Source organism: Dermacentor albipictus, chromosome 6 (assembly GCF_038994185.2).
Source record: "Dermacentor albipictus isolate Rhodes 1998 colony chromosome 6, USDA_Dalb.pri_finalv2, whole genome shotgun sequence".
NCBI lineage: Eukaryota > Metazoa > Arthropoda > Arachnida > Ixodida > Ixodidae > Dermacentor > Dermacentor albipictus.
This window is the reverse complement of record NC_091826.1, coordinates 18,555,833-18,579,715: the sequence shown is the minus strand read 5'-3', so window position 1 is coordinate 18,579,715 and position 23,883 is coordinate 18,555,833. Positions and strand designations below refer to the sequence as shown.

General features: G+C 48.3%; 1 long non-coding RNA gene across 1 annotated transcript in view; it reads left to right on the top strand.

Annotated features, from left to right (window-relative positions):
• Positions 1-5,810: 5,810 nt before the first annotated feature.
• LOC135896317 (uncharacterized) overlaps positions 5,811-23,883 on the top strand; it is a 150,943-nt gene continuing 132,870 nt past the window's right edge. Inside the window, exon 1 of the long non-coding RNA XR_011515057.1 lies at positions 5,811-6,042. This is a non-coding gene — a long non-coding RNA (uncharacterized lncRNA). The remainder of the gene's footprint in view (positions 6,043-23,883) is intronic.

The following is a 23,883-nucleotide window of genomic DNA, read 5'->3' as shown; positions in this document are numbered from 1 at the left end:
CACTACTGACTCGGGGGACGTTTTTTCATGAATGAAGTTCAGTTGTTAGTTCAGCCACCTTTCTGTCGCTTTGTCTGTGCCTGCATCTCGTTTTCTACTACTTTCAAGTTTGCTGGAATTCTTCTAGTATGACGATGAAACAACCACGACGGCTTGACGACGATATAATGACGATGACGACGACAGAGTGAGGATGACGGCACGACAAGGACGACGAGTTGGTGCTTGAGCTCACGTATGAGTTTGCGTGCATCGTCTGCTGTCGCGGACCACCTCGATTTGCGCTGTATTCGGTGTTTGTTTGTCCTGTGTCTGGTACGGGTCAATCGTCTAAGACTGTAGCCAGGAGAAAGCAGGGTTGACATTGGTACGATGACGACCGTACTTTCAATGTGACATACGTATTCGGCAAGAGCTATTTGGCAAGACAGCAGAAAGCAGCAGCAGCAGTGAAGTAGAAGGAACAGGCAAATAAAGCTTCGGGCTGTCTTTATAAGGGTGTTCTATGACAACACTCTTAGAAAAATTTACCCCCTTTGGGGCGTATCTTGTCCCACAACAATAATCGTCATCCGTGCTGCCCGCGTTTCCTTTCTTTAACGCTGCGAGCACGGTACTTTCCAGTCACGAACGGCATGCGCCTTATCAGTGTGACGCAGCATTATCGACAGGAAAGTAGCGAGCGCCGAGTTTTCAGGAAAGGAAACGCAAGCAGGGCAGATGACGATTATTGTTGTGGGACAAATATACAACCCAAAGGGTGCAACCATTTTAAGAGTGAATAGTACAGAACAGGCGAATGCCGGAATAGCAGTAACACTCTTAAAACGGTTGCACCCTTTGGGGTGAGTATTTGTCCCACAACAATAATCGTCATCTGCCTTGCTTGCGTTTCCTTTCCTGAAAACTCGGCGCTCGCTACTTTCCTGTGGAGAATGCTGCGTCACACTGATAAGGCGCATGCCGTTCGTGACTGGAAAGTACCGTGCTCGCAGCGTTAAAGAAAGGAAACGCGGGCAGCACGGATGACGATTATTGTTGTGGGACAAGATACGCCCCAAAGGGTGTAAATTTTTCTAAGAGTGAAGCATAGGACGCGAGCAGTGGCGCTGGTGCGGGTTCTGGCGACGTCTTGTGGCGCTGTGTTTAACCAAGTGCTCATCGGATTAATTGCAAGCACCTATAGGGTGTTCCCCTTCTCAGCTGGCGTGAACGTATTGGCAGCTACATATTAATCAGGAAGAAATTCCTGTAGGGTTTATCTTTCAAAGAAAAGTTCTGTGCAATACAATAACTATTCTGGCGCATTATTGGTTGGTCATCGCATCGCAAGGTGGCACACCACCAGTGCTGATGTTCCCATGCACGTATTTCGCTGTTCCATTTTATATCTAGGCCAGTACGTCTCATTGTTTGAAAAATATGAGTCAGCACTCACGGACCAACTTGATAAACTGCGAATAAATATTCTCTGATGAAAATCCAGGTTCCAATTGTAAAGAGTCTGTCAGATATTACACTTGAAATATTTTTGCTCAATTTTGGAATCCTAGTCAAGTTCAACCAAGTGGCACAGCCACGACTATATTCTTTTTAAGGAGGGGGAGGGGGGGACATTTGATTGGGGAAGGTGTGGAAGGCAGGGAGTTGTCGTCAGAAGTACGCAGGAATCTCCGGAACAGGGGAGGGGGGGGGGAGGATCATATGCCCGGTGTGCCACCCCGCTGGCTACGCCCTTGCATGGTTCAAACTCATCAGCCCTCTTGAGTCTATTGGAAACAGCAGTGCCCGCCTCATATTTTCTGATTGCTCTCGTAATATTCAGGTTTCATCAAAGACACAAACTAGCTTGGCCGACATCGCGTAGAACGGAATGCATCTTGAGCTGCGCTCTTTCGGTGAAACCCTTAATGCTAACGAGCTCCTCAAAGACGGGCTTCTGCATGCATCGTACGCTCTAAAAAATGCTGCAGTAAACGACGGGAAATATCTTGGCAGCTCTATTTCCAAGCATTTGACTGTCAATATGATAGCAGGATTTCATTTTGCAAGGTGTACAACACGACGTAGGTATTGCACATGGCAGCCCATCGAATCGCACTATTACCGCGAGCAATCATTTTTTTTGTGTGTGTATTTCTGACTCTCGTTCTCTTCTTCACGGTGATATAAACGTCTTGTCGGAATGACGTCGACGGCTTGTCAAAAATGATTTAAAAGATGACCGTTGAAGTGACGGCTGGTTCTTGCAGACTACGTGCCACCTCTTGCGGATCATCAGAAGTTTGACGCGAACACGATTAGTGCGGGAGCTTCATCATCGTCATCAACATGTGTTATGTCCACTGCGGGATGAAGGCCTCTCCCAGCTATGTCAAGTTACTTTTGTCTTGGGTCAGGTGACTTCATGCTATGCCTGCAAATTTCCTAACCTAATCACGCTACCTAACCCTGCGCCTTCCTCGACAGCACTTTACTTCCTTTGGCACCCATTGTTTTACTCTAAAGGGCCCACCAACAGCTATCCTCCCCACGCATCGCATGACCTGTCCAACTACCCTTCTCCCTCGAATACTCAACCATAAAATAAGCTACGCCCGTTCGCGCAATAGCCCACGCCACCACCTTCTTACCCCTTACCGTTACTCGTGTTACTTTCCTTTCATTCGCGCATTGCGCAGTCCTTAGTTTCCAGCTCAAGTTTCTTAACTATCCACAAAGCTTCGCATCCCTTATTTCATTCCTCACCATCATCTTCCTTGACCGATTTCCTCCGATCCCTGCATAGAGTCGCAGACCAGAACGTGTATACTAGCTGCATTAAAGTCTCTCTCTCTGCAAGTTTCGGCCCCGTACGTTAGTGCTACTAGATTGCATTGATTGTACGCAAGGGCATTGGGGGGGGGGGGGATGCTTAGACGGGCGTAAATTCGGTACACCCTGCACTCAGCGCACTCCCGAAAACAGAGAAAGCTAGAAACGAGGTATAACGGGCAAAAGAAAGAAAGCCCGGAGAGTGACACGGTCTCGCTGCTGTTGCTGCTGGCCCGCTCCACTCACTGCTCCCGCGGTCTCCGCTGCCACGAGAGCGGCGTGGCCATTAGGAACAGATGTCCGAACGGCGGCGCGAGAGGACGTTTCCTGTTATTCTCAGTCTCCGTGTCACGCTTCGGGGGAGCTCCCCCCTTCCCCCCCCCCCCCCCCTGGCGGTTCGGCAGCCCCCCAGCCCTGCCTGTACACCCTCCCCCTCCCTCGCGCACACCTCCTTTCCCTCCACGTTCATCGTCCTCCTGATAACAGCAGTGTGCTTCCATCCGTCCCCGCAATGCCTGCCTGCCACAGCGTGAAGTGCTCCTGGGGCTACCCGTGGATGCAACGGGAGCTCCAGGGAGCGCTTTAGACCCGTAAACGAGACCTTACTGCCGGTCCTCTCGAAGGACTCGCCCAGTAAGGTATGGGGGCATGACCCTCGTTGCTTTGCCTTGGTTTCTGCTGTACGTGCCTGACGAGCAGTGGAAAGTTCGGGTGTATACAGTAAAACCTTGTTGATGGACGGACGGTCACAGACAGACAGACAGACAGACAGACAGACAGACAGACAGACAGACAGACAGACAGACAGACGTACAGACAGACAGACGTACTGACAGACGTACTGACAGACGTACTGACAGACGTACTGACAGACAGACAGACAGACAGACAGACAGACAGACAGACAGACAGACAGACAGACGTACAGACAGACGTACAGACAGACAGACAGACAGACAGACAGACAGACCATCGCACGTATAATGCGAAAACGTGGGATCATTTTCCACCTGCGGAAAGTTGTTTTTTAATCCGCTTTCGTTGCCATTAATTTATCATTTCTTTATTCAATTAGTAAGTACAAGTAATTTCCCCTATGATTTCCTTGGTGTCTTTGTTTGTTGGCCTCTCATGACAGATAATAATAATAATAATAATATATGGGGTTTTAAGTGCCAAAACCACTTTCTGATTATGAGGCACGCCGTAGTGGGGGACTACGGAAATTTTGACCACCTGGGGTTCTTTAACGTGCACCTAAATCTAAGTACACGGGTGTTTTCGCATTTCGCCCCCATCGAAATGCGGCCGCCGTGGCCGGGATTCGATCCCGCGACCTCGTGCTCAGCAGCCTAACACCATAGCCACTGAGCAACCACGGCGCGTCTCTCATGACAGACAGTTTGACATCTATATATATATATATAAAGCAAGGCAAATAGCTATGAGAGAAGTCATAAAGGTAGGGCTGCGGCTTAATCTTGACCACGTGTAGTCTCAAGGCGCGGTACACGAACCTTATTGGTTTCCACACCGGTCTTAATTCGGCAGCCCGAAGCCAAAAATCCGTGATGTCGCGCTAAGCAGTAGAAAGTCGAAAGAAGTGAATGCACTATTGGTTTCCCCTCGTTGGAAGCCTCGTTCAGTACATTCACTCCACGTGTGGTTCGTTGCAGGAAACGTTAAACACGGACTGAGCGAGGATAACTGCTCCGCGACCACCGCACGTAAATTCTGGACACGGTGCGTGGATGCTCACGCTCGACCTCGCGTTAAAGGCTCAACCAGACGTACGCGTTCCAATGCGCCCGCACGCGCTGCACCACGCCTGGGCGCGTACGGCGTCAGGCGCGGAGGCTGTTTCGCGTGTAGGCGCGCGGCGGCGTCGAGACCTACAACCGCTAGGTTTTTCGCGCCCGCGCCGGAAGCTGCCGCTCGCGTCAGTAGCATGACGCACCTCACATGACCACGGCAAGCCAACGTCACTTCTGGAACGACTCATCGCGCGACGTTCAGGCAAGCCCGGGTAGGGTGGCTAGAATGGGAGGTGTCAGCATCGACTGGGCTGCGCCGCGTATGGCGGTGCGGCATTTTGTCATGACAGCGACAGGTGGCGCGCTCGTCGTCTCCGAGATGCCTAGCGTGATGTGTTTGAGCAATCTCTCCGGCTCCACGCGCGCGTCGTGAAGTCTGTGGTGAAGTTAGCTTCGCCTTCCCCGCTTTTATTGTGTTTTCTTGCAATATGTAACACACATGCTTAACATGGCCGTTAAGCGAAGGCTAGACTGCCTTGAACATGGCAAGCTAGCAACACTGCGCCGCCGCGGCGAGACGCGCGGCTACGCGCGGCAACTCGGGCATCGTTTGGGTGCGCGCCCTCTTCCTCCGTCGGGCGCGACGCGACGTCGGGTCAGTGCGGCGTGTGCGGACGCATTGGAACGCGTACGTCTGGTTGAGCCTTAAGGGTTCACATCGAGGCGTCCTGCGGCAGACGTGAGTTGAAAACGGGCACCGTTTCAGTGGGATAACGCCGTTCATCGAGGATATCTAATCGCACAAGCAGCAAAATGGAACTTACTCGAGGAGATAGATTGCACACGCCTCCTATCCGCGCGTGCGTGCGGCGATAATTTTAACTGCAGCCGAATGCTTTTGTGCAAACGGTCGCCCAATTTGAGCTATACGCCAATCTTTAAATATACGCGCACACAGAAAAGGAACAGGTTTTCGGTGTAGATACCGCATCGATAAGGGCCGATTTACGCTCGAGCCGCCCATCGCCGCAAGCCGCACCGCACGCGTGCGGTCGCGCGAAAGATTGCACGTATCAAGCACTTGTGCACAAATTTCGGTTTACAATGTGTAAGGTATACACTGTGCACACAGTGCAAATGGTAATTTGTGCACAAGTGCTGGATACGTGCAATTTTTCGCGCGACCGCAAGCGTGCGGTGCGGTGCGGCTTGCGGCGATGGGCGGCTCGAGCGTTAATCGGCCCTAAGAATTTGGGAGTGGTTGTACATAGCCCCACTGCGACCTGGCTTTCAGTTCCATTGCAAGCGAACGCGTCTCCAAAGTATGCCTGTAATAATCTATCCGGAGCCGCAGTTTTCGAGACCCTGTCACCGAATCGGGTAGCGTATGAAGTTGTGAACCATTTTAGGAAGTGAGCGGAGCGGTTTCGGCGCCAAGACGAATGGGAATCCGGTGGTGCCATACCATGCCCAGGTATGACATATTTATTGCGATAGCAATTTTATATATATACATGGATATATATATATATATATACATATATATATATATATATATATATATATATATATATATATATATATATATATATATATATATATATATATATATATATATATATATATATATATATATATATATATATATATATGGATACTCCAGGTGGACTTTCGCCGTCGCCGTCGCCATGAGGTTCCGTATGAGTGAAAGCGTGTGAGGGTGAGCAGCTGAACGCGGTTCAATCTCGCGTGCGCTAGTGAGGAACGCACCCCATATGGGTGCCCTCTCCTGTGGCGCGCGAAGCAGGGGGGTGAGGCGAGGAAGGAGGGGCGTCCTTCTCCGGCAGCTGCTACAGTGCCTCGACGTCCTCCTCACCCGCCGCTCCGTACAGAGTGGACACAACCGCGGCGTCTACTACGGCGTTGGCCACGCGAATCGCGAACGCCGTAGGGACGCGTCGCCGGCGCTTGTGCGTCTTGAAAGCAATCTTCGACGTGGCCAAAATGCGCGCCCGCGCAGGCCTCGTCTTCATAACGATCTCCGATGTTTGAAGAGTGCGCGTAATGCCGGCACCTTCGTATGCGCTGTGCTTTCGATGTTTCGTACGCGTTGAAGCGACGGATGCACGGAGGACAATTGGCTCACGGCTGCTGCCGCAATCCTAACTCCAGCGTTTTCACAGGTAGTTCCCGCTGTCATCGAGCGATGTGTGTTTACCTGTGCGCGCGTGACACCGTGCTGGCTAACTTAGTTAAAACACGTTGACGGGTTAGTTGGTTTTATTCCATGATAGAATGTGTAAGCGCGACTGAACGAGGACTTATAAAGGAGCAGACACACAAAGACAGCGCTGTTTTCGTGTGTCGGTTTCTTTCTACGTCCTCGTTGAGTCACAGTTACGCATTCTATAATTGTTAATTTAGTTAGTAAGCGAATGTTTACTAGTTTATGCGGCCGATAAAATTACTATTCTTACTTCGTAGAGTTATCTACTAATTTGCTATCGCAATCTGCGCTTCGCCTTTTCGGCTGAACTGCGAATTTCTTTTTTTTTCCTTGCGTCGACAAATATATGTATATAAAGCCCACTGATTCGATCTTCGTCCACGTTCTTGTCATCTGGTTTATATTCCACATATTGGGGAAAAAAAATAGGAGATAAGGAAAGAAGAAAGAGGCAAGAAAATTGCTGTGTACTAACGAAGACATCGCCTTAGGTACTTTGGCTTGAGTTATTAATTTTCATACTCGCCGATTTCTAACTTATGGTGCCTCCACAATAGACATTTGCAGGGCTACGCGGCGGGACAGGATGGATAGAACTTCGCGCTAAGACAAGAAGATGAATGCAATAGTGTCTTCTTTACCGTTTGTCTTCTTGTGGGCGCACAGATATGCACCAAGAAGAGGTGAAGCCGACTTCCGGTAGTTGCACCAATTTTCAGACATGAAAATCAAAACGATACAAAAGCAAATTCCAGTGTAAAACATCTCGCGATGATTGTCGAAGCCTTTAATGCGATTATCATTCAAGCAATTTAGCGATACCCCGTGTTGCCGCAGGCACCTTTATTTACAATATGTGTAGCGGGGAAAGTAGTCGACGAATGCCAATCGCATTAATACACCCATGGGCCACAGTGTTATTAAGGACCATCAGCGTGTGCACCTTCGGACGCTGCGAATAAAATTTCAATGACGAGCGATCTCTTAACATCAGCGAGTTTTGTGCAGCTGGCACTGTATATTTGGGGTTCAGCATGCCTGACTTCCAATGGAGTACAGCGCGTTTGTACAAGCGTTTTTTTTTTTTTTTACAGCGACGTTGTTAAGGGCTAGTTCCTTCAGGATCATGTTCATGTGTAGGCGCCACAATATGTGGGCCGATGCCGAAGACAGTGCAATGCTGGGCCGACCCGCGGTGGAGGTGAAGTAGGCAGTAAGCACTGCCCATCCGTGGGCCGATCCCGAAGATGGTGCAATTGCGGGCCGAGCCGCGGCGGAGGTGCAGTTCTCCATTAAGGGGCCCACATACACAGGTTCGCTGGTCATGCTTCTTCACAGATTTGAATGGCACTGAGTTTTTATTTATTTATTCTATTAAGCGTGAAATCTCAACTTTCATTGTCAGCTAGAAAAGCGCGTGTTCTCGCTTTTCTCAGTCAGACACGTAATTTCCTTTTTTGTTGTCAAAAAGATAACAACAAAAAAATAAACGAACACTTGCCAGAAGCACAAAAATATTTCAGTATTTTAATTTTTTTTCTGCTTTCGAAGAGCGTTCGTTTTTTTTTTTTTCTGACGATGTTTGATCCTCGCCAGACGATCTTAAGTTGAACCCGCGACTAAATTTCCTTTTTCGTTTCACGAGCTATATCGACGTTTAAGGGGCTATATAGATAGCAAGCAACAGCAGCACACCAAGTGGGTGAAGAGAGCTAGGAATGCCGATTGCGTGAAAATGCCACTGACTGCCCCTCAAAGCAACTCAGAACCGCGATGTCGACAACGTCAACGCAACGATATGACAACGAAGACGCAACGATGACGTAGACAAACACGATGACGTAGACAAACACGATGAAATATCTCGGGCCTACACTCTTAGGCAAAGTTACACCCTTTGGCTTGCCCCTTCTGCCACACAACAATAATCGTTATCTGCCTTGATGCGTTGCCTTTCTTTAACGCTGCGAGCCCGGAGCTTTCCAATAACGAACGGCACGCGCGTTATCAGAAGGGGCACTCCAAAGGGTGTAAACTGTTCTATGCTGATAACGCGCGTGCCGTTCGTTACTGGAAAGTTCCGGGCTCGCAGCGTTAAAGAAAGGAAACGCATCAAGGCAGATAACGATTATTGTTGTGTGGCAGAAGGGGCAAGCCAAAGGGTGTAACTTTGCCTAAGAGTGTACTGCATAGTGGTGGTGGTGGTGGTGGTGGTTACAATAATGAAGATGACCATCAAAACGCGGTGCGTAACCGAAATGAGGGATGGATCAAGAATCAGGTGGGTGGAATAAACACAATAAAAAAAATTACAGTTCTGAAAACTGCACAAAAGAAAGGATCGTGCGAGTTGAGTCATCTGACTAGATGAATACGCAACTAAAGAGCTGAAGATAAAAATAAATGTGATTCTATGATTACGATCACTGAATTTGGAAGACGGGCAGTGTGAGAGTAAATAAAATAGAGAAAGAGAAATGAACATGGTAGGCATGTCACAAACATGCTCGTCTGTTTCCGTATGTATATGTTCTTTCTTGTCGTGCTGAAAATTTCCATTACTATCGTTGCATTGCACGTACTCTTGTATTATATAGTGGCTTTTATTCAAATCTTTTGGTGCTGCATACGCTGTAACTATCTTTTTTTTTTATTCTTCCTGTGGTCATGATTTTACCATTATTCACTCCTGCTTGGGCCTGTGTTTCGGCCTGCAGTGCAAGGAAAACAAGAAACAAGTACACTTTGGCCAGTAGGATATTCTTTCCCGGCCACTTTTGCAAAGAAAACATGAAGGTTATCGATATGACGGTGATGACGATAGCTGTGACAAGTGGGCCACGAAAGTTGGCTGGAATGCGTCGTCAACATTCGGTCGCTGTTGAAAGAAAAAGAAAACAAAATTAATTTTAAAAAAGAAGCAAATCGCAAGACGCCCTACAGGGGCCCGACTCCTACACTGGTTCGCCGACTTCTTTATCGGCCGGCAGGCAAGCAGCTGAAAGAGCCGGGCAAACATCTGCCCCCGGTCGTTCTTTTTCTTGGCACGTCGTGCTACAGAGTTCACTGCCTCCCACGGCGAATTAGCGGAGGCCTCGGGCCACACAGCTGTTCTACCGGAACGTTAAAGACACAAAAAAGAAAGAACAAAATGTAGCGCCCCTAGCGGCAGCGGCTGCGAACGTTTTGAGGCGTGCAAAACTGCACGTCTCCGAGAGCGTGCGGGAGGCAGGCGCTTTGGGAGAAGGTCAAGGAAACGTGAGTCCTCTACTCGAGGAGAACCGCGGGGATTTTTGTAATTATCGTCCAAATGCGTGGGTAACGACCGTGTCCCCCTCTCGTTTCCCTGGAAATCGGATTTTAACGCAATAGGTCTCGAGTGCTTCGCGTGGGTCGCAACTTGCGAGTTAATAATCCGACGAATGCGCGTTGAAACCAAAGCCAAGAAAGAAAGTGACAAAATTTTCCTGCATCAGTAAATTAACATTCTACAGTATCAAAAAATAAAGGTCACTGGTGCCTTGAGAACAGGCCCGTTAAGGGAGAGAGAAAAAAGGAAAGAAAAGCAGTATGCGAAGGGTGACGTCCCCCTTCAAGTTCCCGGCTCAGCTCATTGCGATGTCACGAATTTAGACGCCGTCTGCTTCTCACTTTAGTTACTTGTTTACCTGCCACTGAAGGACGCCATTGTAGTTCAAACTCGCCAAGGGATGAACTTAGCAAGTTTTTGAGAACACTCCCAACGGCAGGTCGTCCCGAATAGGATGAAGTACGTTGATTTTCGTGACGTATTATGTACTAAATGCATTATTTTATGCAGCACGTATTGAGCAATAGAAAGCTCTATCGGGAGTTTTCGCGCTCCTACGCAATTTTCTCATCGACACCTCATCTAATTATAATATTTGAGAACCTCGTTAACTGATTAAGACTATGTAATTAGGTAGGATGAAAAAATAATCCGAGTAGCTCCAAGCGATGGCAAACAACATTGCATTTGTTCTGTCATATATATACTAAATCGCCTATGACAGATAACGCTCATCTGTTAAATTATGCATACGAGTTCCAGTTAAGATCCTCCCGAAGTACCAGAGTGAGGCTTTTGGCAAACTGTTCGCCAGAACCATCGTGTATTGTAGCCCTTATTACGGACGGGTGTATACTTCGAAAGTGGTGCTAGGCTTAGGATGTTCGCTAAGCATGCACGACCCCACTGCTGCGTGCGTCGGTTTCAATCTTGAAATATCAACGAATGTCCAAAACGTCATTATTTCAATTGTCAACGAGGGAAATTAGGGAGTTAGCGAAAGTTAGTCAGCACCTTGGATTCGCGGTTCACGTACATTTCGAAAATTGCCCTTTTAGCTAAAAGCTTCAGCCAAATTTCGCTTCGCGATATCGAAATGTATGATTCCTTTTCGCAATCTGGAAGTGTCCTTATCAGGTTTACTCGCACATATTTATGAATACTGCAGACTCTCCACTGAAATCTTTTATCCTCCTGCCACCTCCCTACCTAAATCAGCAAGTCAGCTGTCGCTTGCCCGCCGGCAAGAAAGAAGAAAAAAAAAGAGATATCTGCGTTTCCAATAAAACGCACTTTTCCGTCACTTTTAATCAGTGAATACATTATTTCGCTGCCTGAGTACTCTGATTTGTCGCTCCATTTCAGTTCCTTCAGGTAATCCATCTGGAAAGGTCAAATAGCGCTACATACCGCCTGCAATTTTTGAAACATCTGCTCCAACTATATTCAACAAAATATACATACACAATATAGAGCTTTACGTACGGATGTAACTTGCTTGAATGCGCACACTAACACTCTGAGAAGATGACGGTCGCCCTGACACAGTTCGGTGCACCGGAAGACTATTTGTTATCGCTCGCAGACATTGGTGGTCGACCCATTAAAACAATTTTGGCAGTTTTTATGTCGCCCACACGCGCCGTTATTATAACGGCCGCGCAATGCTAGCACGTGCGTAATTATTAGTTCTGGTTAAGGTTATCTTTTTTCTTTTCGTTTATCGGCCTTAATAACTGACGGTAGCGCTCTGCGTTCGGCGGCTGGTTTCCGTGAAGGCACCCGAAGACCATAACCTAATCTGACAGCTGAACTGTTCGTGCGGCGACTAAGCTCTCTTCTTCAGAAATAAAAAGACGAACCGCCCGCTTAATGTCATTCGCAATTATCGCGCTGTCTTCCATATTCCCGACCCGTACAGACCAAAAGCGGAAGGAAAACGAGGAGAAAACAAGAAAAAAATCCGTCATTTCCGTTCGGAACTCAGCCTATATTTTCACCGCCCACCACTGTAACCCCTCTGGCGTTGCTTCTCAAATCATACTATAACTGCACAAGGCCCCCGTATTTGCGAGTTCGTTCCTGCTCTCGTTCCAAATCCATTGGTTCCTCTTTCTTTTTATTTTTACTGTTTCTTGCACTTCGCGAATAAATCAATTTTCGCCTGCCATCTTTGGCCGTCGTCCCTGCAAGCCATTTTCCTTCATCTTTATTTATTTTTCCTCCTTTCTTTTGGCGCTTACATTGTTTTCTTTTAACCCGCGAGCGAAGTCCTGTGTGCCTCGCGCCGACAGCCAGGGTTTTTTAGAAGCGCCTCGACAGCTATTCCGGGAGGGAAGATATTCATTGCCCCCTGAAAAATCGCGACAGCGTGCCCAAACACACGCACGCAAATTCTAGAAGCGCGGCGTTAAAGAAAGGAAACAGAGGGCAAAAGAAAAAAAGAAAGAAAGAAATTGTATGATCGAGTTCATCGTCGACGGCATGCAGCAAGCGCAGGAGCCGGGTGGGTGAATCCGCATTTTGTTGCGATAAAATTGTGCAGTATGGTATAGAGGATACCATGCGGGTATATAGTGGTTTCGTCACGTAAAATTGCACGATTCTTTTTCTCTTCTTTTGTTTTTTTATTATTATTATTTTTTTTTTTACGAAGCAATGCCACCGAGGCATTCCTTCGTACTGGCAAATAGAGCTGCATTCTCGCCGATGGCTCATGTATACGCGATGTTAACGTCATGCAACTCTGGGTGACGCTGTACCATGACGTTGCGCAATGCGTGTCCGACCATAAAGAATCCGCGATTTCAATGCGAGCCATTCATGCCCGAGTCGAGCCAGCTTTCGTGGTGCATCTTGCCGTTCTTCCGGGGCTATCCCGGATATGATGCGGTGAGAAGTTATGTGCCGCTGGTCGCCGTGACATTTCACATATAATATTAACAAATAAGCTTAACCGAAAACTTGGAGGTGGCTTAAGCTTCGCCTTTTAAGAATGGAAAGCCATAGCATTCGAGGATCCCTGAATGCTTCTCACGGCTCCCCGCAACTACAGTTTATGTAACCGTAATGTCTACCGGGAAACGCTGGCCGCGAACGCTATGCAGGAAGGCGAACTTCCCGCTAGAAACGCGGCCTCTTGCTTGGGCCGATCCCCGAAGGGGTGCACAGCCTCCTCCTCCCCTCCCCCCCCCACACACGGAAAAACCAAACAAAAACAATATTTTCAGGTTCCTGTCATTGCTTAACACTTTCAGTATTTAAGTCTGGGAAGATTTCACATAAAAGACATGCGCCGTCCGTGTTTTGGTTCACGACATTTGTTTCTAGGGCTAATTCCGAGGAATAACTTTGTCAGGAATGTGAGACAAAGTATGAGCACCTTTAGTGATAGAAATAGCGTGGCAATATAACTCGCATATACCTCCTCTCATATAGCAAGGCCTGGCGTACACATATACCTGAACATATGCGGAAATTTTCGCTCGCGGACAATTCCACCGACGCCGGATTTTCTGCGACACGAGGCCCTTGACGCTGTCGCGTTAAAATTGCAGGTTTGCGTTCACATATGTGCGTAGCGATTTTTTGATAATACTAAATAAAAAAGAGAACTCAGTGGAGAGAACTAGGAAACATGGGACAGTGAACCATAGCTGCCGCAGTCTTCACGCATAACGCTAGATGTTATTGAACATAACCACCGCAATCGTTCTGGCAATTTTTCTTAGTTTTGCAGAAATATTTTTTTCGTCGTCTCATTAAGGGGAACAACAAAACAGCCTTCGTGAATTGCTCCTCCACCACATGAAGCGTTTAAGCTCAATACGACCAATTCAAACATGTAAAGAGTGAAAACGCGATATTAAAGGTCCTCTTTTACAATATCACGCTTTTGAGAGCCACTTGAATCACAACAAGGTCCCCGACCTTGGTTTAAAAATTGGAGGACGCTTAAGATTCGCCTTCAAAAGTGGAACGCGACAGCGTTCCCGTCGACCCGCCAAGGGGTGTAAGACAATGGGCTACGGCGCAGCGACTACGCGCCCCGCATCGGACGCGGTGAGCGTCGAGCAGCGCCGCGTTCGGCGCGGCAACGAAATGTGCGCCTGAGCAAGCGACGCACGCCTGAGCCTTAGAAACAGCTCGTTTCTAAGGCAACACCGCATTCACTAGAGACGCTTTTGTACCGCTTTGAAGCATCGAACTCATGGCTGAGTGGTAGAGCCTCCGTCTCACACTCCGGAGACCCTGGTTGGATTCCCCACCCAGCCCATGTTGCAAGTTGTTTTTTATTCATGAAGTGCCTGCTGGGATTTATCGCTCACGGCCAACGTAGACGACGCCGACGCCGACGCCGACGACACCGGCTTTTCTGCGACACGAGCTCCTTAACGCTGTCGCGTTAAAATATAAAGTGGTTGTGTTTGAGTTTCCGCCTAACAGAATTATGTTTTCTGACATGTTCAAATTACAGTCCGACAAGTCGTACTTTACAAATTTTCTGACGTACTTTTCGCTTCGAGTAATTTAATTGGTTCAGTAAGGCCTTTGCGCCACGCGGAGGGCCTGCGTGGATCGGGTTGCGTAGTTCTGGATTGATTTCTCTCATAGGGACAACGACGCCCACTCCAACTCCGGATTTTATGCGACACGCGACCGTTAACGCCATCCCGTTAAACGCGTAGGATGACTCGATTCAAAAAGAGTCCTTCTAGCGCAGAGTTCCTATACTGTAACAGTTACGCCGCGGACGTATACGTTAACAGGCACCATTTCCAGCGCGCAATCCAGGCGCTGAGACGCTTGGCGCTTTTCGATTTGGCCACGGACACATGCGTCGACAGGCAATGTGCAAGCCCCAGTGCTGAGGCACCGTGTTACATTAATTTCGTTAGCAATAGGAGTATAAAAGTGGAAATAAGTGTATGTGTATGTGAAGTGTGGGAAGCTGGTCATGTGGTAGAGGTAGAGAGGAGAGATTAGAAGAGCATGTTTGTGATATATATACTCTAAGAAGAAAACGAGGAAGTAGGTATGAGCTGTATACTTCACTTTAGGGAGAAACTGATCTGCCACAACCATTCCTCCACCTAGAGGCTAAGTGCGAGGGCCCATGAACTGTTTCTACCCATGCGGTTACTCCTTCGAGGACTAACAGTTGCTCTTTTCCGATGCTGCTCAAGGAAGTGTCGGTTGTTCTTTCCATATGCTCCTCAAAGTTGGAATTGGCGAAATTAGATGTTTATACCCTGATTAAAAGAAAACATACATATGAAAAAACAAAGAAAACAAATGCCCAAAAGTAGGAGTCGAAGACAAGTCCTCGCGCTCACAAGGTGATCTAACCTTTTCCCCACGGCAGGTCTGTTTTTTTCTTCTTCTTCTTCTTTATTGTCCTGTTCTGTCAACCGACCTGCCGTGGTGCAGCGTCACCACGGCACGTCGGTTGACAGAACAGGGTACTAAGACGAAGTTATAAGTGTCGGAACTCACGTGCATCAATATAAAAGAGACTCGGCTTCTATGGTGCGAGAGTCTAAAGTCGTGTGTTCTTGCAACTATAAGCGACTGCAATAAAGCAAATCTGCCCGATTATTCTTAGGGTGATTTAAACTGAGACACATGACGTGATGCATAGGTGCAGCGACCGCAACCGGGAGCACGCAAGACGACAGAGAAGGCTCAGCGTGTCCAGTTTGAGCTACACATCGCTTCATTTAAGTGTGCAATCTCCTTGGAACAGCAGGAGCTTAGGTAGTTTTCCTAAAGAAGCACTAAAGACGACGCCGACGGAACACATACGATAGGAGCGGCGCTTGTGTTTCTTCGTATTCTTCTTTAGCGCGTTTTTTATGAAAATTGTCCAGATGAACCAACTCGCCCAAATCAACGTGCTGTTGAACTTAGGTACTACTGAGCAAGAAAATCTAGCGGTCCATCAATGACTTGCGCGTTTAATGTGTATCGTTCACTTATGGTGCGCGCACGAAGTGCATGACACACATTCTCTTCACATTCCATCTTTTAAATTTCACGCAGTTTTCTCACGAAGAGGCAGAGTGCTGCTTTGCATGTAGTTCAATAGACAGTGCACCAACTTCGAACTATTGGAGCGGTACTGTGTATACACCATACCGTTTTCGCCGCATCACACCACGACACGGATGAAAACAGCGGAGTGCATGGGGAGTAACTGTAGCCGTTCGTCCTCCCGTTCCTCTCTTTCCGATCAGGGACTAAACACTTACTCTCCGGAATTTGCACACGGCACGCACATTCCGGCAGTTCGTCCCTTAAGGGACGGTGGCCCTTAAGGGCTCCGGTGGCCGGTCTGGGAGCAGATCGGCGTCAAAGGTGCGCTTCGGACTGGACGGACAGTTGGGAACTGAGACTGCGCGTGGCCCCAATGGGACGTCGGGACAAGGTGTGCGCAAGAGTGGTGTGCTGCAGGGTCTACAAGGCAAGGGCCCTAATGGAGCGGCAAGTGGTACTACCTGGACGGAGCGCACAAGTGCTCGAACGGAGATGCCTAGTTTGGTAAGGCCAGAGCAAAGCAAGAATGAGGCGAGATTCAAGAGGCTAGAAGAGGAAAACGCAGAGTTGAGAGAAATGGTGAGACTGCTTAGGGCAGAAATCTCGGCCCTTAAGGGTTTGGCAGGACCTGCACCGGCAGAGAGGGCAATGCCTGAGCCCATAGAGAGCATGGATTTTGCTGATGTAGGAGAGGCTAGTGGGTCGCGCCCCTCAAAGAGGAAGGCGATGACTCATGAGGCGGAGCCCGCGTCGAGGAAGTTGAGATCTGAGGTGAAGGAGTTGCTGTCGAGTGTTGTAGATAGTGTTAAGCAGATCAATGATGGTCTGGCGCAGCTGAATACGCGTCTCACAGAGTCGCTCGGCTCGATTGATGGAAGGTTCAAGGAGCTGCAATGTAGAATAGAGGTGTTCGAAAACAAATCCAGTCTGAGTGCCTCTCCCCTTCTTAGGTCCGGATCTCAGTCGGCTGGTTCCATGACAGGGAAGTCTCAGGTTCAGCAAGATGGCTCGCAGCAAATGCTTCAACATGGCGCGACAAAATGAGGCTTTTTGTGTGTGGCAATGGAACTGTAGGGGGTATGCTCGTAAACGGGCGCCTCTACAGCAGTATATTGGCGCGTGTAAGCGTAGGCCGCAGGCTATTCTGCTGCAGGAGACCATGACGGAAGAAGTTTCTCTGACGGGCTACCGAACCGTCTTCGGCGGATCCAAAGCTCGGGGGACCTGCATTCTGTTGGATAGCAAACGGACGCATGTGATCCATGATCTTAAGATACCTTTCAGTTCCCTGGAATATGTCATGATTGAGGTGATTCCTAACCGTGTGAACAAGAAAAGCGTGTTTATTCTGAACGTGTATAGTGCCCCGAGGGACAGGGTGCAGAGATTCAAGCTGCTTCTGCAGAAGGCTTCTAAGCTTGCCAGGGACCATCCGCTTATCGTGGCTGGGGATTTTAATGCTCCGTATCACGTGTGGGGTTACCAGCATGACACAGTAAAAGGGAGAGACCTTTGGCAGAACGCTGCAGAGTTTGACCTTACGCTGGTCACTGACCCTGCCTTTCCGACACGTATAGGGACGTCGACGTGTAGGGATACTACCCCAGACCTCTGCTTTGTAAAGAACGCAGCCAAGCCTAGTTGGTGCAATCTTGCCGAAGACCTAGGTAGTGATCATTATATTAACCAAGTCGTTTTTGAGGTTGAGGGTAGGCGCCCTAGGGCGTTAACGTTTATAGACTGGGATAAGTTTCGGATGATCAGGGATGAGAGAGGAGAAAGGGGGAAGGAATTCGAAGGCCTGTACCGGCCATCCCTGGAGGATTGGGTCACCCAGGTGAGGGAGGATGTAAAGGAGGCTACGAAGGAGATCACTACGGATTTGGAGGTGGATAGTGTTGATAGCAGGCTGGCCCATCTGATTGAAGCCAAGCGGTCTATGCTGGCTAGGTGGAAGAAGCAGAGGCTTAATCGCAGGCTGCGTAAAAAGATTTCCGAGCTGAATAAGCTGATTGAGGAGCACTGTAAGCTTTTGTCTAGGCAACAGTGGGATGAGGTATGCAACTCGGTGGACGAGCAAGTGCGCAACGGGAGGTCGTGGGGCTTGCTTAAGCATTTGCTGAACGACTCCAATACGAGGGTTAGTCAGGGGCACGTCCTTGCTAGAGCTGTACACGAAGCAGTGGGGTCTGCCTCGGAGGAAGAGCTGGTTGAAAAGCTGGCCAACAAATACCTTCCTGTTGCGGACCCGGATGCTTTTCTGACGGAGCAGGCCTACACGGGAGAGGACAACTTTTCCCTAGATGAGGACTTTTCTGTGGAAGAGGTACGCACGGTTTTGCATAACCTTAAGAGCAAGTCGGCTCCCGGAGTGGACGGGATTTCGAACAAGCTCTTAAAAAATCTGGACGATAGGTCAATCAAGTACCTTACCGGGGAGGTTAACGCTATGTGGAGAGACGGGGTGGTTCCGGAGCAGTGGAAGACAGCTCTCACGGTGCTGATTCCCAAGGCTGGCAAAGTCCCGAGCATCGATAACTTAAGGCCTATTTCGCTCATTTCGTGTGTGGGCAAGGTAGCCGAGCATGCGGTGCTTAATCGGCTTACAAGGTACCTTGAGGAGAACCAGGTCTACCCCCACACTATGATTGGTTTTAGGGCCGGGCTATCGACTCAAGACGCAATGAAGCTCATCAAGCATCAGGTCATTGATAGAGATGGAAGGGGCGTTAAGGCCATCCTAGGTCTGGACCTGGAGAAGGCTTTTGACAACGTTCGCCACTCTTATATTCTTAAGTCCATTTCGGATCTTGGCCTCGGCGCGCGCTTTCATGACTATGTCAGGTCCTTCCTGTCAGGCAGGAAGGCTACCTTGAAGGTTGCGGAGCTGGAGTCAAAGATGTTCAATCTTGGAGACAGGGGCACTCCTCAAGGGGCCGTCATCTCGCCCACATTGTTCAATCTGGCCATGGTCGGATTGACCAAGAAGCTCTTGGAGATTGAGGGGATTAGGCACACCATGTATGCAGATGACGTGACCATATGGTGTCCCGGTGGTAGTGGGGGCTATATTGAAAGTGTTCTGCAGGAGGCAGTACATGTAATTGAGAATTATTTGGACCCGACGGGGTTAAGGTGCTCCCCCTCCAAGTCGGAGCTGTTGCTGTACAGTCCCACTAGAAGGGGACGCAAGCCAAGAGGATGGATCCCCGTGGACCAGCTGAGCATTCAGCTTCGTACAAGAAATGGTGATCTCATACCTAGGGTTGATAAGATTAGGGTTCTGGATATGATTATTGAGTCGAACGGCGCCAACACGCTGACGATCCAGAAGATCATTGCCAAGACAGAAAATGCGGTACGCCTATATAGTGAAGAGGGTGGCCAACAGGCAGACGGGGTTCAAAGAGGACAGTCTCATTAGACTTATGCACGCATTTGTATTGTGTCACTTCACTTATGTGGCGGCCATGCACAAGTGGAAACCATCGGAGAAGGAGAAGCTTGACACGCAGATTAGGAAGATCACGAAGAAAGTGTTGGGCGTGCCAATGTGCACCAGCACCGACCGACTTCTCCAGCTGGGAATTCATAATACCTTGGATGAGATAGCTGAGGCTCAGGAGAGGACGCAGATGATGCGTCTCTCTACGACTAGCACGGGTCGGCAGATTCTGAGAGAGTTAGGGGTTCCTCAGGAGAAGATTTCGCAGCTTCATGTCGGTATTCCCGTGAAGGTCCGTAATCGGTATCATGTCAAGCCTGTTCCCAGGAACATGCATCCGGAGCGAAATGTTGGTAGAAGAAAGGCAAGGGGAGCTTGCCTACTGAGACTCATTCGTGATGAGAATCAGAAGGTTGGCTTCGTCGATGCTTCTTTCGACGAGGAGAGAAAGGTGTTTACCATAGTTGTCGTAGACAATGAGGGCAGTCTCGTTAACGCTGCTACCGTTCGGACTGATAGGCCAGAGGTCGCAGAGCAAGCGGCTATTGCGCTCGCCTTGGTTGACAGGCGCAGGCCTTTTGTATATAGCGATTCAAAGTCGGCCGTTAGGGCCTTTGAGAAGGGCTCGGTGGCTAAGGTTGCTTTTAAAATTATGCAGACATGTGAGATCTCTCAACACTACTTATGTTGGTTCCCTGCTCACCTTGGGATGATCGAGGGAGCCCCTCCGAATCTCAATGAGTCCGCTCATGAGGCAGCGCGAGATCTTACCCTCCGCTCTGCCCCGCGCAATGGCGTGGCGGTACTCCCCGAGAATAGAGACTCCCCTTCCACATACAATGAAATCACGAAGTATTACCTTCTTTATCGCAGGGTTTACAGTTTGCCGCATCCTAAACTAAACAGGGCTCAGGCACTTACATTACGCTTACTACAGACTGGTACTTATCCTTGCCCACGGAGACTGAACATGTTTTATCCAGAGACGTATACAGAGCCTTATTGCCAAGATTGTGGTGCTTTAGCCACGCTCGAACACATGCTCTGGTCTTGCGAAAGAATTGAAGACTCGGCGATCAAGGATGCGTCCAGGTGGGAGGCTGCACTTCGCAGCCCGGACCTGGATGAACAATTCTGGGCTGTCCAGCAGGCTCACGATGTGGCCGTGAGGCTTGGCCTTCCGGTCCCGACGTGGGAGCGGCCCGCTTAGTGATGAACTATCACTACTTGCAGGACCAAATAAAGTTTTCCTTCCTTCCTTCCTTCCCTTAAGGGACGAAAGCGCCCTTTTTAGGACTAACTGTCCAGTTAGTCCCGTTTCGCCCGGGATTTTTCTTAGAGTATATATATAGTTCATATATGCTCTGCGCTGGACCACTGTCAGTTGCATTTCGCTCCTCAAAGCGGCAGGAAGTTTTTCGAGTGATCTCCTGAACAACACTTTGGAATGTGGTAAACGCGGTTTACATAATGGACCCGGGACCTCAAAGAGGTGCGACGTGAAGCTAACGTATTGCTCTCCCATTTACCGCTAAATTGCCACTGGTTTTAACAGCGAAGCTGTGTATGACTAGGACCGAGGGATTTCTTCGCTTCCGCAACCTAAAACTCAGCCAATCACCGCGGGAGGCGCGCGCTGCTTGTGCCGCTGCGTTCCTTACCGCACCACCAGATGGCGTTCGCATCCGCGGCAGCAGCGGCCGTGGGGGGAAAGAAAAACAAGAACCAGAAAGTTCGCATGCGTGCATAGCGTTCGCCGCAAGCGTTTCCCGGTAACTATTACGGTTGCATAACCTGCAGTAGCCTGTAAGTGGCAACTCTAGTATACGGAGCAGGGAGTGACGTAACTACGCCTTCATATGTAAAAGAAGAACTCTCCTAACAGGCGATTTCATTGTGTCATGATAGGTTTATGGAAAGGCCACATGTAGTTAGGACTGCCGAAGAACAGCGTTAACACGATGAGCGGCTGCGGGAACATCAACGTCACTATGGGCAACGGTGTCGTGTTCATGCTCGGCCGGACTCAGTTCAAGGCTAGGTCACATTGTTATATCGGATCAGGTGATACCACAGCTTCGCTGGCCCACCAGGGGAGGTGGGCCACCTCTCCTGGTGGTGGTGGTGTCCAAGCGTACCTTCCACCGACGATTCTCTTGAAGTAACAAGAGCAGATCTCGAAGGATATGCTATTGTAAGTGCATAGGTGGTCTTGCACCTCAGATAGCTCGTCTGACACCGTACTGCTTTTTAATGGTGGCAAGAAAGAACGACGCAAATTTCTTCGGTTTCAGAGCACATGGAGGCGCACAAAAAATCTAAACAGAGCCTTACAACATGGGTTCTCATATCCAAGCCGCGTCATACGTATATTAATAGCCTTTTTAAATGATGAATTACCCTCAAATTACAGTGTCAAACAGCAGTGCCTTGGAACACGTCTTTACAGCATCCTAAAATAGTCCTCCGATTGTGTACCCAGTATGTTCTTAGTACTTACTTCGTATGGACGAATTAGCCTGATCAGGAGACTTTTAAGATTATTGCAGGACATCCTGAGGATGTACGAATGTCCTGATCCCAACATCCCAGAGACTTGCCGAGGATGCGTTCGCTGCTTCTCGCCACCTGCCGGCGACTGCCGCTTATGCAGCCGTAATCTTTACCGGGAAACGCTTGCTGCGAACGTTATGCGCGTGCTTTCTGGTTCTTTTTTTGTTTCCCCCGCATGGTCGCGGCTGCCGCTGTCACGGATGATGATGATTTATCGGCATCCCCTTTGAAACAAGGCGGTGAAAAATAGTCACTCAGCCTGTATGATTTGCACGCAGCCAGGTATGATTTGCATGATTGGCATTCTAGCAGTTTTGTATAGATATCTTTAATCTTTTTTTTTCTCTTCCTCAGAACTTCTCTGTCTGCCTTGTACCGCTACCTCGATCTCTCCCCTCCTTTCTTATCACCAATACACTAAACGTCTCTTGCTTATTTCGACTGCTGACCGGCTAATGCTTCCTTCCACTTTAAATCCAAGTGTTCCATTGATTGATCGATGTATGTATGTATGTATGTATGTATGTATGTATGTATGTATGTATGTATGTATGTATGTATGTATGTATGTATGTATGTATGTATGTATGTATGTATGTATGTATGTATGTATGTATGTATGTATGTATGTATGTATGTATGTATGTATGTATGTATGTATGTATGTATGTATGTATGTATGTATGTATGTATGTATGTATGTATGTATGTATGTATGTATGTATGTATGTATGTATGTTATGAGCGTCCCAGTCGGAACGGGGCGGTGGGTTGCGCCACCAAGCTTTTGCTATTATACTGTCTGATGTCCTACCTAGTTTAAAAAAGAAAAAAAAAGCCCTATGAACTTCCACAGCCAAATTTTCTCATCCCCTATTGGGAACTTTGCTTGTGTACGTCTCCGTTTTTTGTCGCTTCCCTACTTCCACCACTCTTCTAATCGCCACTTACTACATTATTATTAAGGAAGCGCGAAAGCGAGCGCCGTCGGGTGTTTTCGATGTCAACTACAGTTCAGTCGTTCTTTCTTTTTTTTTTTTTTCAACAAGGATTACTTGTAATAAAACTCGTGCCCTGATACTTAAAGGGACACTAAAGGGAAACAATAAATCAGTTTAGAGTAATGGAGCATTGTTTGAGAACCCTGCAGGCAGTCATTTCAAAAAAATAGTTTGATGATTAAATGAGAAAATGAAGGTCCAAGTATCAGTATTTGAATTTCGCGCCAAAACCCCAGCGCCGGTACGTCAACGTGACGTCAGGGATTCCAAAGTATGTTTTCGCATTTGGGCGGCTTTGGCTGAATAAAGGTTCCCGAAACTTGCCATGTTTAATATTTGGTTCATTTAGAACACAATGTAGTCAACCTGTACCGCTATATATAATTAGCAGGCCCTAGAAGATGCCATCAAAATCCATGACGTCACAGCCCCCAGGTGCGGGAACTCAAGTAGGTGTCGCCACCCGTATTTCGTTCTTGCGCTTTTTCTGGCTTACCAAACGTCTTATCGTTGTAAGAGTGGTGTTTTTTGGTGCTGTAGAACGGTAATTTACTGATGCAGAAGAAATCATTTTTCACTTTAGTGTCCCTTTAAGTAGTGAACCGGCATTGTTTCCCTGTATTCAGTTGTTTAAAATAAGGAACTGTGCTTCCAATGAAACGTAGCCTACTGACTTGTTTTGACCCAGAAATATTTGTAGTTTAGATCAGCAGCTTAGGAAAAGCTTGAAAAGGACCTTGTGT